Here is a 9,187-nt window from a genome sequence, read left to right as displayed (position 1 = left end):
CTCATCGAGAAGGGACATCCACACCCCACAACCTTCAGTGTACCATGTGGTTTATGAAGGATAAACAGGATAAACAGAATTCAGCTTTGACTTGTGAGTATATAATTTAAACACTAATTTTATATGAAAACAAATGCAAATACATCATGGAGTAAAATGCAAAATTTATATGAATTTTTAAGTCAAAGCTGACAACTTCAAAGATTTTTTTAACTTTCGGAAGGCTCTTATAACAAGGTGCCGAATCTCAAGGGTTTGAGTTGGATTCTCTCTCTCATTAGTAGTCTTTAGTTGGAAAGATTTTAAGAACCCCTCTATGGAAAATATGAATCTAATTGAGAATGACATGATTAGTCAGGTTACTTTAAATTTTTTTTTTACCCCTAAGGAAATATCCTAACACAGAACCGTAATAACAAAAATGTAGTCATAGCTTTTTCTTTTATTGACCCCAGACTGAAAATATATTAATCTGAAGCAATGGTAATGTTGATTTAGGAACAAGGTCAGTTAAGTGGGAAACTCTAGTCTAAATCAGAAAATAAAAAATTCCTACATTTATAATACTGCCATATACTGACTGACCTCAGAAAATTTGACATTCAGTCAGTCTGCCCACTACCAAAATAATCAGGGCACCTGGAGACAAGAATTATTTGAAAAACTTCAGACAAAACCCATCAGCAGATTGAATCCATCTCTTTCCAAACAAGTTCTAGCAACATATAGAAACGGCTGTAAACTGCACCTTACAAAATGAAGAAATAGGTTGTCTGCTATAGTTAGCTTTCTAGAGGGGAAAGAGGAGATTGAAATCCAGCAGCTTCTAAATGCAGTGTGGTGTCCTGGATTGGAAATTGGAACGGGAAAAGGGCTTCAGTGGAAAAACCGATGATACAGCCTGGAGCTGAGGTAAGAGTAATTTACCAGTGTTGCTTTCTTGATTTTGACAAACGTACCACGGTAATTTACAATTAACATTAGGGGAAGTGGGTGAGGGAAATATGGGAACTTCCTATACTATCTTTACAACATTTCTGTAAATCAAAATTCTTCCAAAATAAAACATTAAAAATATTTAAAAATCATTGACTTCAACAGTATGAAAACAGAAAATTTTGTTGATTTGATGCTAAGTCCCAAAAGATTTCTTAAAACTGTTGGAAAGCATGCTTAGAGTTTCCAAAATTTTCATGTTGTTGCTTAGATATTCAGAATGCCTCGTTCATTCATTATTAATAAATGTTATATTTATTAGATATTTGATCTAGTTCCATCTGGATACTTTAAGGCAGATACCATTTTTAAATCCTCACTTAGCTATGGTTGGCAGTTAAAAATGTTTAAGATACATGACTATCTTCCATCTGTGCTACAGGGTTTGCATCCCTCCCTGCTGGCATAAAATAGTAACCAGGTTAAGAAAGTAAAGGTAGGGGAAGTATACTCTGCCTTGTGACCCTTTGTTTAGATCCAAAAACTTCTACTTGTAAATCACTCAAGGTCTGTACCACAGAATATTCTCAGAGAATTCAGCCTGGTTAGTATCACGCCTGGACATTCCTTAGGGATGTAGGAGCAAGGCTCTTTGACGACTGGGTGATGTTAAGTGGGACACTGAACAATCCCTCTGAAAACTCCTATGCCTAAAAAAGGCATTGCCTCAGCTGGTCTCCCTTATCCCTCTGGCTCTTTCAAATAATTCTTGATCTTCAATATCCCCAGATTCCTAGATTTGGACATGACTTCCCTCTTGGAGAACAGACTGCTTAATCATCACTGCTTTATTCTGTCTTTCTGTGATCCTTGAACTCGGGTCTTCTAATTTCCCTAAATGCAGCATGGTGACTGTATTCTCAAAACACCTGTTCTAATATATTTGATGGGGGAATTGCTATACATGGGGAAAGCTGGAAGCATTGAAAATTTTTCCTCAACTTCCAAGGGAAAAAGTCACTAATGAGTAAGAGGGTTGCAGGACCTATAACGAACAAAACAGACAATCGCCCAAAGCAGGTGGGGGGAAAAGTCTGCATCTTTGCCAGAAAGAAGCCAGTGATCTTTGATTAGAAATCTTTGAAAACAGCATCATATTAGCTTATTGAAATCTCAGATTAATAAAATGGTATTTTATTATTCAGATCAATAAAATGGTATTTTACCTGTTGCAGGTATTCTGTTGCAGTACTATTTTGAAGTTAAAAAAACCTGTAACATCTAGTGGTACAGTTATAGGTACATAAGTACTCAGTGAATGGTAGTTATTTCCCATGATTTTTATCATAATGTTAGGATGATATTTTCAAATGTTAATGGATTTACTTCTCAATCAAACTTGTTGCCCTGTAACTTTTTCATGGACATGTGGGCAATATCATCCATTGCATCAGGGGAGGGAAGTTCTAATATACTTAGAGAAAAGAACTTTGGAGCTTTTAAAGCATAAGTCTTGTAGAAACATGGAAGACAGAAAATATGAAGTGTCAGAGCTCTGCATCCCACTATGGAAACTAGATAACATCTGGATACAGGAAGGAGGGAAAACATTAAGGACAAGCTAGAGTGAAAATGGGGCCCTTGGGAAGGTGAAATTTTTATGTTGGCTTCTAGGCATGGTCTCCTCATGAGGGAAAAAGAATCATAGAAATCTCTGACAAATGCAGACTGATTTTCTCAATGGTGACCCACATGAAGCTCTTTTTATTCCAGAACTGAAAGAAAAGGAGACTGCTAAGTCAGGCAGTAGAGAGGTATAAGGTAATGGAGGAAGTAGTTCAGACAGAAAATTCTGGATGTGCAGAGATTGGGGTAAGAAAATAGTCATAGACCTGAGTGACTCCAGCCCATCATGGGGATTGCAGCCTGGTGAGAAAGGGGTAGAGTGAGCAAAAAAAAGTGGGAGGGGGGGTGGAAGAGGCAGTCAGAGCTCCCAAGTCCTTGTGGTCAGAATGAGGAACTTAGACTACAGAATAATGGGAACTAGAGTGTCAGAACTTAAGTAACATTTCTAGAGGATCACTCTGACTGCTATGTGGAAAGGCACAGGAAGAGGGCAAGAACAAAAGCAGGCTAACAGAGAAGTCTATGAAAACCAACCAAATGAAAGACTTACTTGAGGCAATGGAGGTAAAGATAAATAAACATATTTCAGGTAGATTTTGGAGGTTGTGGTAGCCTGAGTAATCCCGCCACACCTCACAGATGTCCATACCCTGATCTCTAGAGTTTGGGATTATGTACATGGCAAAAGGGACTCCGCAGATGTCGAGGTTATGACCTTCATGATAATGAAAGTTATGGACCTTAAAATAGGGAGATTATCTTGAATTATCCAGGGAGGTCCATTCTAGTTTAATCCCATGAACCCTTAAAAGAAGAACCCATGGAATGGGAGAAGATATTCACAAATGACAGGACAGACAAAAGGCTGATATCCAGGATCTATAAAGAACTCCTCAAACTCAATATGCACAAAACAGACAATCGTGTCAAAAAATGAGAAGACATGGACACTTCTCCAATGAAGACATACAAATGGCTAACAGACAAATGAAAAAATGTTCATCATCACTAGCCATCAGGGAGATGCAAATTAAAACCACATTGAGATACTACCTTACACCAGTTAGAATGGCCAAAATTAACAAGACAGTAAACAACATGTGTTGGAGAGGATGTGGAGAAAGGAGAACCCTCTTACACTGTGAGGGGGAATGCAAGTTGGGGCAGCCACTTTGGAAAACAGTGTGGAGATTCCTTAAGAAATTAAAAATGGAGCTTCCCTATGACCCTGCAATTGCACTACTGGGTATTTACCCCAAAGATACAGATGTAGTGAAAAGAAGGGCCATCTGTACCCCAATGTTCATAAAAGCAATGGCCACGGTCATCAAACTGTGGAAAGAACCAAGATGCCCTTCAACAGACGAATGGATAAGAAAGATGTGGTCCATATATACAATGGAATATTATGCCTCCATCATAAAGGATGAATACTCAACTTTTGTATCAGCATGGATGGGACTGGAGGAGATTATGCTGAGTGAAATAAGTCAAGCAGAGAGAGTCAATTATCATAGGGCTTCACTTATTTGTGGAGCATAAGAACACAGAGGACATGGGGAGATGGAGAGAAGGGAGTTGGGGGGAACTGGAGGGGGAGATAAACCACGAGAGACTATGGACTCTGAAAAACAATCTGAGGGTTTTGAAGGGGCGGGGAGGTGGGAGGTTGGGAGAGCCAGGTGGTGGGTATTAAGGAGGGCATGTATTGCATGGAGCACTGGGTGTGGTGCATAAACAATGAATTCTGGTACACTGAAAAGAAATTTAAAAAATGAAAAATTTTTTTAAAAAAGGAGAATTCTTAAAATTCTGTCCAGCTGGAAGAAGAAGACTTTAGAGACATGTGGTTTAAGAAGAAGTCAGATATTCCAAGTGTGAGAATGACTTGACAGTCTGTTGTTGCCCTCTGAGCACAGCACAGGCTGGTGCCTAAACAGACAGGCCTAACACAGCTCACAGAGTCCCCAGGTGCCTCATCGTGGGCAAGTGCAGCAGCAGAACTCCTGTGTACCCAACAGAGTCTTAGAAATGGTAAAGGGTGACAGAGAGCACCAGGGAGGTTCTTTTTTTATTCCCAGATGGCTTAGGAGTATCAGAAGGATCTACAGACAAGAATAAAAGCTGGGTTGAAAGAATGATGAATCCTAAAGGATACCCCACCTATACCCCTTTGCCTCATTGTGTGTGTGATCACATAGACACAGGGGAAAGAGTTAGGGGAAATTTCAAATGGACTTAGAGGAACTGCCCAGTTGAAACAGAAATTTGGCTTGGATGCAGAGGAATAAAATATACATTTCTTGCATATGTAATTTCCTAGCCTGCCATTCATAGTCCTGGAATTAAACTCCTGCCATCATCACTACTGTCACCACTAGGCTTTATCATTGTCATATAACACTGAGAGGCAAAGTAGAAATCCAGAGGGTAAAACAGGGCAAGAGGATGTGAAGATACATAGTAGAAAACGAAAGCTATGGCAGTCCGTTATACTCTCCGTCTCACGTTCCGCCAATGGAGGTGGCAACCAAGGGAAGTTCACTAGGTCGTTCCTGCTCAGAGAGCAAACTCTGGACAATCACACTGCAGAGACCAGTCCTATGCATACAGGTGTGGCCTCCAAGCTCTACTTCCTCATCTACTCTTCTGCTACCCATTCTCCAGTAATTGCTTATTCATTTCCTCATTCTGTAAATTTTTTCCCAATTTGCTCATCAGCTTTTTTGATTACCAAACAACAAGCTTTAAATCTGGCAAGCTGACTTTGTGATGAATGATTATAAATGCACATATTTATTTTCTTTCTCAACAAACATTTTTAAAAGCTAATTCATCTACAACCTTCTGTTTGAACAGGGCAATCATTTAAATGGATTTAGGAAAGAGCATGCTCTATAATAATCTTCAGAGATGCATTTGAGCCTTAATACCTTCATAAGAATTAATCTCTGATTCACCTTGAAAGTACTGACAAATCTCTGTTCTTTTGCCTCTATGCCTATAAAGTTATGCTATTCTCTAATTAACTTTGGTTCTAATATTGCATACTTTATTAAATTATTGGAACAAATTTACCAAAAAGGTTGTATTGGACTCATTTTCAAAATAATGAAACAGAGGATTGGAAAGGGAAGGATTGGCACACATAGAAAATTTTGGGAAAACCAGACAAACTTTTCATAGTAGGTACCCCAAGCAGCGGGAATTATGAGAGGTAAAGATAAAGGTCCTATTAGCTCCTTGCTCTATTGCTGGAATTTTATTTTTACTGAAAGCACAGTTTAATAATTTAAAATGTTCAAAAAATAAAATTATCCTGTGATTATGAGTTCCCTGTTCCTTAGTTTGACTGATACACACTGGAATAATTGGTAGCTATCTTCATCTCCCAAATTAATTCTTGGTTTCTTTCAAATGAATGCTCAGTTGAGTCAAAAATCCTTTGAACCCATTTTTTTCCCCACTTCTGATTTTCCTCTGATAAATTAATGATCTAATCTAGCTTATCTTTCAATATTTAGTGAAGGATATTTGTCCAACACTGACTATGTGCTCGGTATTGTAATGAACACTGTGGAAGATACAGAATAGTGTTGAAGTAGTAATACAAAATTACAGTGGGTAATATTTATCAAACACATATAGGCCAGAGAATATTTTAAAAGCTTTACATGAATTGCCTCCTTTTATTCCCACAACAATCATCACCCAGTGAAGTATACCATTATTCTCTCCATTTTACAGATGAGGAAATAAAGTCTTAGAGAAATTAAGGAAACTGTCCAAGGTCAATCAGCTAGTAAAAGATATTTGGGATTTGAACACAACCTGTTTGACTCCAAAGCCTGAGCACTTGGCTTCTTAGGTGGCTCTGTGAGGGGTTTACTGCAGAGCTGGCAAGGCAAGACTCATATCCACACTCCCCAAACAACCAAAAACCATACCCAAAATAGTACTGAACAAAGGTCACAGTTTATGGCAAGTGCAATGTTTGTGATGTCAAAAGTACTCCGTTTAGGACGGTCGAACAGACCAAATAAATACATGCAAAAGAACAGGAATTTAGAGGGAGAGAGCAGCAATGCATAGTGTAGCTAAGGAAAACTTGGTGAGGAGGAGGCAGGCTTTAAAGCTGGGGCTGGAGCAGTATTTAGATAGGGAAGGGGATAAGCAAAGGTGTAGGGCAATAGTGAGTCACGGCTGTTTCCCCAAAAGAAAAGAGATGGCTTGGCTTGCATGATGGGTTCGTACTGAGGGATGGGGAGAAATAGTTCTGGGAGGACAAGGGAAGTGGCTGTGACTCAGCAGATTTAATGTGGCAGAGAAGTGGAGTGATGGTAATAATATAGTTGTAACACAGAGGCTTTACAGTTGGCCCTGTTCTTGCAAAGACATTGCCTCACCTAATGTGTTTGTAGAATATTAATCTGGCAGGAGATTGATTGGAAGAGCAAGGGCTTAGAGTTAGTGAAGCCCATTAGGACATTACTATTAACCAGAAGGCTAATGAGGACAATCTGAGAAGTGGGGTCAGGATAATTAAGGGGAAATGGAGGATTTAATAACTCCTGAAGATCAATTCTGTGTCAGACTTTATATATGCTCTCCAGCATTCGAAACAATTGCATGTTATATATGGTATTCTGGCATGAGCTCAAGGCCTGCTTCCAACACTGCGTGACCTTAGGCAAGTTGTATAAATTTTCTGTCATTTTTGCAACGAAATACTTATTGAACACCTACTATATGCCAAGCATTGGTCTAGGTCCCTGGGATAGAGTGTTGAACACTGCAGTAGTTTCCTACTGTTGCCATAACAACTTACCACAAGGAGCAATTTTAGTGGCTTAAAACAAAACAAAACAAAACAATATATAAAAGAACTGAAAAAAAAAAAATTTGTTCCTCATCATTCTGTCATTCAGAAATCCAGGATGGCTCAGCTGGTGTCTCTGCTCCTGGTTTCCCAAGTCCAAAATTAAGGTATCAGCTTGCTGGGCTCTTCTTAAAGGGCTTTGGGGAGAATCCGCTGCCCAGTTCATGCAGATTGCTGGCAGACTCTAGTTGCCTGTGGCTGTAGGACCAAGGCCCATTTCTTTGCTGGCTGCCTACTGGAGGCTTCCCTGAAGTCCTCCAGGTCTCTCTCCAGTCCTGGCACACAAGCAACATGGACGCAGGGCCAACAACAGCCTGCCACACCATTCTTGATTAGATTGGATGCACCTGGATAATTCTCCCTATTTATTTTTTAAGGTCAGTAAGGTCAGTAACCTTGATTACATCAGCAAAGTCCTCTCTGCAATGTAACATAACATAATCACAAGTTCCAGAGTTTTAGGTATGGGCATCTTTGTGTGAGGATGTTATTCAGCTTACCACAACCATCAAACATATATCTCAATTTTAATCAATTCTTTTTATTTTTACTGCCCCAAAACAGTCTTTCATGTACACGGTTCCCATGGACTTCTAACCAGTTTCTCTGCTTTTGTGACTGTCCCTTGCCAATGCCTTCCCACAGAGCTGTCAGAGTGCTCTAAAATTTGCCACTCGAGTCATGTCACTCTATAGCTTCTGTTGTTCAGTTTTGAGCTTAAGGAGATTTTTGTTGACCTCTCATTAGAAACTGGTCCTCTCCACCAGTTTCTTAGGAAACACATTTTTCCCTTCGTGCTAAGTATCAGTTTGTAATAATAGACAAGATTAAGCATAGCACTTTTTAGGTACTCGGCATTGTTCTAAAAACCTTTAATATTGTGATGCGTTTAATTTTCCCAAGAATCCTATGAGGTGAGCAATATCCTTACTTAATTTTATAGGTGAAGAAACTGAAGCTTAGAGAGGTTAAGTAATGCCTAAGGTGATAATCAAGAGGTAAAAGAACCCAAGGGGTCCAGCTCCAGCGTCTACAACTCTTAATAGGTAACAATGCTATTATCTATGTGTAGTATAATATTTACCTATTTGCCTAATGCGGTAGACAAAATAATGCCCTCCCGAAGAAGTCCATACCCTAATCCCAAACTCTGTAAATATGTTACACTACATGGCAAAATTGATTTTGCAGACACAATTATGGTTATTTCTCAGCTGGCTTTTAGATGGGAACAGTATTCTGGATTATCCAGATGGACTCCATCTAATTATATAAGGCCTTTCAAAGCAGAGAACTGTCTCCAGCTGGAAGCAGAGGGAGGCAGCAGAAAGGGAAGGCAGGGAGTCAAAGCATGAGGGGGCACTGGAGCCACTGTTGTTAAAGGCACACGGTGGAAACCATGGGAAGAAATACTATCAATCCTTAGGGCCAAAGACTAACCCCCAAATGACAACCAGCGAAGAAACTGTCAGTGCTGTAACCACAAGAAACTGAACTCAGCCAGTAGTCTTAATGAGCTTGGAAAAGGATTCATCCCCAGAACTGCCAGAAGGAAACTCATCCCAGCCAACATCTTGATTTTAGCCTTGTGAGACTCTAGGCTGAGAACCAACTGAGCCATGCCGTACCCAGATTTCTGACCTTCAGAACTGGGAGAATGGGTGCTGTTTCAGACAGCTAAATTTGTAGTAATTTATTATAGTAGCAATAAAACACTAATACAGAGGTTATCTAAACAGGGTTTAG

The sequence above is a fragment of the Mustela erminea genome, chromosome 9, assembly GCF_009829155.1.
Source record: "Mustela erminea isolate mMusErm1 chromosome 9, mMusErm1.Pri, whole genome shotgun sequence".
NCBI lineage: Eukaryota > Metazoa > Chordata > Mammalia > Carnivora > Mustelidae > Mustela > Mustela erminea.
Note: the sequence above shows the minus strand (reverse complement) of the source record.